Source organism: Tupaia chinensis, unplaced genomic scaffold, assembly GCF_000334495.1.
Source record: "Tupaia chinensis unplaced genomic scaffold, TupChi_1.0 Scaffold143996_1, whole genome shotgun sequence".
Classification (NCBI taxonomy): Eukaryota; Metazoa; Chordata; class Mammalia; order Scandentia; family Tupaiidae; genus Tupaia; species Tupaia belangeri.
Genome location: NW_006203847.1, coordinates 2591180 through 2597272, shown reverse-complemented (window position 1 = coordinate 2597272; position 6093 = coordinate 2591180).

Genomic DNA, 6093 nt, shown 5'->3' with positions numbered 1-6093 from the left:
CTATAGTTTCCATTTGTATTAACCAAAATAGATTGCTTTTACTATATATGATCATATTTTCAAATTAATATTTTTAGTGAATATATAGATGACCTCTTTCAAATCCATTACACTTCACCCAAATCCTTTTAAATATAGATCACAATTACATGTGTCTCCTTGGACTTACGTAGGACAAAGTTGACAAATGCTGTTTGATTCTATTTTAGTGTCCTTAAGGTTGTATACTTCAACCTAATTTTAGAAGAGTAGAAATGAATCAGTAAGGGTTATATATGATCATTTGGCTCATTAGAACAAAGACAAATACTTGGGTTGTCTCCCACACATTTGACTAATGAACTAAATATACCTCCTGGATTACTAGAATATTAGCTGCAACCAGATATAGAATTCTTTTTATTTTTTTAAAGAATCATTTTCTTTAAATTTTATTTATTTATTTATTTAATTTATTTTTAGTTTGACCAGAGAGGTACAGAATAAGAGAGAGAGAGAGAGAGAAAGTGAGAAAGTGAGAAATCAAGCCACCAGGTCCAGGACTTGAACCGCAGTTGGCCATGTGGGAGTCTAGAGCCCTTAACCACTATGCCACCTGCTGGCCCCTGTATCTAGAATTCTTATAACCTCGTCTTCTGCTCTGGAATATTAACTAAAATACAATAATTTTTTTTTTGTCAGTCCTGTTGGCATCTTTTGTATGTTTTTTGTTAATATTCTATTGTCAGGCTAAGTTTGTGAGTAATGCCTGGGTTCAAGTCATAACACAGTATATAAAGAAGGAAATGAAAACTGCCTGAGATTCCATTACCTAGAGATAATGCTATGAATATTTGGTGAACTTTCTCTCTTTGTATGTATACATATAAATATATATTTGAATGTGCATATATACATATATGCATATATATGAGGGGACTTCATAAAGTTTGTGGAAAATGGAATTAAAGTTTGAATGTATTTTGGTGCAAAAAATGTTTAATCCATGCATAGTTTTTTTCTTCCTTTTTATGAATATTTGTTTTCATAATGCACATTTTCATGAACTTTATTAAGACTCCCCATCTCTTTATACATAATAGAGCCAATATAACACTATATAAAGAGTTTAAACATTAAATCATATGCACTTTTCCATGTCATTACATATTTTTAAAGAATTATTTTCAGAGTTCCATGTCAATGATAATATACAATCATGGAATACATAATAGATTCATAAAGGACCAGCAGTTGGCATAATGTCTATGTCGCTGGACTCCTATGTAGTCAACCACAGTTTGAGTCCCAGATCTGTTGGCTTAAACTCACACCGAGCGCATGTGCATGAGTGCCCAAGATCCCAAGAGGAGAATGGAGGAGAAAGGATCGTGGCATGGCCATCCATCCTGGGGGGTGATTTCTCACTTTCTGTCTCTCTTCTCTCTCAGTTTTTCTGGCAAGCATACGTGTCCTATAGCAAAAACCTCAAAAAAAATGATTCTTAATCCCAGAAGTATGTTGGGCATACTTTTCTTTTTAAAATAATTATTTATTTAATTTTATTTATTCATTCATTTATTTTAATTTGACCAGAGAGAGAGAGACCAAGAGAGAGAGGCAAAGTGAGAAAGCAAGTCACCTGGTGTGGGACTCGAACCATGTTCAACCATGTGGGAGAGTGTCCAGCGTCTTAACCACCATGCCACCTGCTAGTGCCCATGGGTGCATTTATTTATATTTGCTTACTATTCAGAGTTCCCTACTAATAAGACTGTTTCAATTATTAAATGACTTAGTACATATCTGGCACTTACAGCAAGTGACATATAGCAAGTGCTCAATTAGTATTAATTATTATTCCTAAGTATTTTTGGTCTCCTTATATTATAAGCAAAAGTTACTAATGCTGTAGATAAGCAGATGACATTATATTTCTTCTGATTGCTCTCCTTAAAGCTGCAAAGTTGAATATTAATGAGTATAGAGAATTATGTTGTCATGCATGTTAGTCTGGAAAATATAAAGTGAGCTCATAAAAAAGTCAAAAGATCAAAGAAGGTTTTTACCATTAATTGGAAACAAAGTGTCATTGGTGTCCTGATTTAAAGGGCACTCAAATATGATTAGTCAGTTTAAAAAAAGAAAGAAAGAAAAGTAAGGTTAAAGCGAAGTTATTATTAGCCTTTATTTTGTTAAAAATCTTTTTCTCATCCTCCATGGCACCCAATAAAATTAAATATAGAAAAGTTTCAGAATTCACAATGGCATTCTCAGTGTTAAGACATTTTTAAATAAAAAACGCATTACTGAAAGCATATGTCAAAATTATTAGATGTAATATTTTTATAATCAAAGGCATTTGAATTTTAAGAATCAAACAACTGGAAGACTGGATACTATTTATGGATTTAGAAAGATTTAGTCACTTTCATAACTTAAAAATCTTTCTTTAAGCCACCTGTTGTCTCTTTAGAAATGCTTTTGTTAAAAATAATCTCAATATTCTGACTACTTTCTATTCCAAAGAAACTACATCAAGAGCAAAGTAGGATATTTTTCTTAATTATTGGTAAAAACTGGGCAAGGTTTATAGATAGATATTTCATTAATTTGTTTTAGACCTTCCCATAATATTTTTTAAAATGGTCTGGAAAATCTCAGAAAAGACATTTCCTAAAATAAAACAAGCAAATGACCTGAGTTCAGTAGTATGCTGGAAATATATGTTACCTGAAATTTTAACTTAATGAGTGCCTTAATTAGGGAAAACATTATTTAAAGTGTTAAAAAGTCATGTGGCTAAGTATTTGAATTATTGTATGTTTACATCAATTTAGCTGGAAAGTGTACTTATCAATTAGGAGAAATCCAAATTAAAAGTCTATTCCATCTTCCACCACAGCTAAAATATTTGTGAGGAAGTATTAATGACATGTTTTGGTTTTATATTTCAGACACACTTATTCAGAGACAGTTATTCATTTACATAAATGAAAATTCAAGTAAATGAACAGCGCTGAAAAGGGAAGTTGTTAAAATGTAATATTGTCTAAAAAATTGCAGATAACAGTCTCTGGTTGCAAGTATTCTTCTCACATAGTAGATTTAGTTTAAAATATGGATAATATGCTTCTAAGTATAACCTTTTTTTATTTATCCCCATTATTGTAAGTTATCATTAGAATGGAAGCCTAAAAATTATGTTTAACAAGAATTATAATATACTTGGGAAGCTGCATAAGATGTGGAATGTGGAAAGGAAGAAAAGTTGAATATGGCTGTAGAAGAATGTATTAGTCATAAACTTTTCAATTTTCTACACTGAGCCTATTTTATGTTTACAATCAGGAAAACATATTTACTTTTAAAAACCCTAGTCAATATCAACAGTTAGGATAGGGCAATTAGAATGCCCATCTATTTTGTTTGTCTTAGGAGTCTATGAAAGTATAATTTATTATTTCAGTATTTCACATCATGGAACCTGACTCAGAAAATGCATTCATTATTTACCCTATTATATGTTGACGATGAGAATCAAAGCAAGAGCCCTTTACGAAACACATTTTTAGCTTTTAGCATGGCATGTTTAACAGAAGCAAGATTTTTCACTTGATATAGTCATTATCTGAAACCATTTACAGTAATACATTATTGGTAAATAAGCAAGCAACAATTAGTACTATAACCATTTCGCCAAGATGCTTGTTAACTTTTCAATTTTATCACATACAAAACATTGAGCTGTGACCAAAAGAAGACAGGGTTTGCACAGATTCCGCTTAAACAGTCTGCTTCCCTTTTACTGAAATATTTTCATTGTGTTTCATTCTACCTTACAGTTTCTACAAACCCAGTCGTCCAGCTCATTTTTTTAACATAATACACATTGAGCATTCCTAACATGAAAATCTGAAATCTGAAATACTCTCAAATCTGAAACATCGTGAGCATCAACATGATACCACAAGTGGAAAATTTTATACCTGACCTCACGTGACAGGTCACAGTCAAAACACTGCAATGCAAAAATATTGCATTAAATTACCTTTGGGCTATGTGTATAAGGTGTGTACTATGAAAAATTAATGAATTTTGTGTTTAGGTTTGAGTCTCATCCTGAAGATATCTCATTATGTATAAGTAAATATTCTAAATCTAAAAAAATCCAAAATCCAAAATTACTTCTGGTCCCAAGCATTTTTAGATAAGGGATATTCAAATTTTGCTTATAGCTTTTCATTACATCTTAATATCTGTAAAATATAGTACCAATTTAATTTTTCATTCCTTCTTGATGAGGTCTAGTGGCTTAATAATATATAATATAATACATAGTAATGTATTATAATAATATAATACCACTAGTTGTTGTCAGTCCCATGTCTAGCATGTTCCCCAGATGTCTGACAAGTAAAACAAAGATTCAATTTCTAAAGAAACAGACTGGCTTACTCAGTGTGGCATTTAATTAATTAATTAATTTAGTCTTAAGAAAGTCATTTTGGGCATTACTTTGAGAAGTCAGGATTTTGGATATAGAGCTTGATATCTTAAACTCCATTTCCTAGACAATACCTAGGAATCAATCAGTGAAATAAAGCAAATCATTCTGAAAATAATAGTAATCGTGGGTTTTTTTTTTGAGAGATATTTTGCTGTAGGGCACATGCGCTCACCAGAAAGAGACAGAGAGACAGAAAACAAGAAGTCATCCCCCAGAGGAGATGACCACGCTGCAATCCCTTTTCCTCCAGTCTTCTCTCAGGATTTTGAGCACACACATATATGCACCTGGTGTGATTAAGTTGCTGGGTCCAGGCCTCAAACAGTGGTCAGATATGTGATGTAACCATTACACCATCTGCTTGTCACAGAAATTGTGTTTTATACCTCTGGATCTTTCTTTCAGTGAATTATGAGTATAGCCCACTAAATTATTAACCAGAAAAAAAAATTCAATCAGTACTAATTTTTAAGGAAAGCAAATAGAAATCAAGCTAATTTTAAGAGTGCATTCACCGGGCGCATGTGCATGCATGCCCAAGATCCCGAGAGGAGAATGGAGGAGAAGGGATTGTGGCGTGGCCGTCCCCACTGGGGGGTGATTTCTCACTTTCTGTCTCTCTGTCTCTCTCTGTCTGTCTGGCGAGTACACATGCCCTATAGCAAAACCTCTCCAAAAAAAAAAAAAAAAGAGTGCATTAACAGGGGCCAGCAGGTGGTGTGGTGGTTAAGGGTCTGGACTCCCACATGGCCAGCCATGGTTTGAGTTCCAGACATGGTGACCTTCTCTCTTTCTCTCTCTCTCTCTTTCTCTCTCTCTCATCAAATAAATAAATTAATAAATAATTTCTTTATAAAATTTCATCAATAAACAGGACAGAATTTGTGGCAGTATGTTATAAATGGAGAGGGGATTGTAGATGTTTGCAGTTACTTTTAGGCTTACATAGGTATTAATTTACCTTCTCACTCTAATCACTATTTACATGCATGCACCAGGATCATAAAATATAAAAAGTGAAACGAGCGTTCTGCACACATAAAAATGTTTTTTATAATCAGATTTTAAGAATGGTATGGGGTAGGGATAATACTCTTGGCAAATTATGTTAACCCTTTTTAAAAAAAAATGTTTTTGCCATAGGATGTTTGTGCAGGACAGATACAGTGAGAGGGAAGGTAAGAAACCACCCTTTACGGGGGAATGGCCACACTTCAATCCTTTCTCCTCCTTTCTCCTCCTAAGATCTTTGGCATCCATGCACACATGCCAAGCATGATTTTTAAGCCACCAGGTTCAAGATTTGAAATATGGTCAGCCATGTGAGATTCCAGTGCTGTAACCACCATGCCACCTGCTGGCCTCAACAACTTAATTTGAGTAGGCTGTGGCCTCAAAAGACAGGAAATGAATAATTTTCTACGCTTGTTTGATCACTCACTAAAGCTGTCTTTTCCTAAACGTTATGGGCTTTCTAGATATAAATTCATGATTTCTACTTCTTAATAAATATTTAATACCTGATTTATATATCTATATATCTATATATATAATTGTATATAAAAATTTAGCCTATGATAGTATATATCAGTATCCTAAACTTA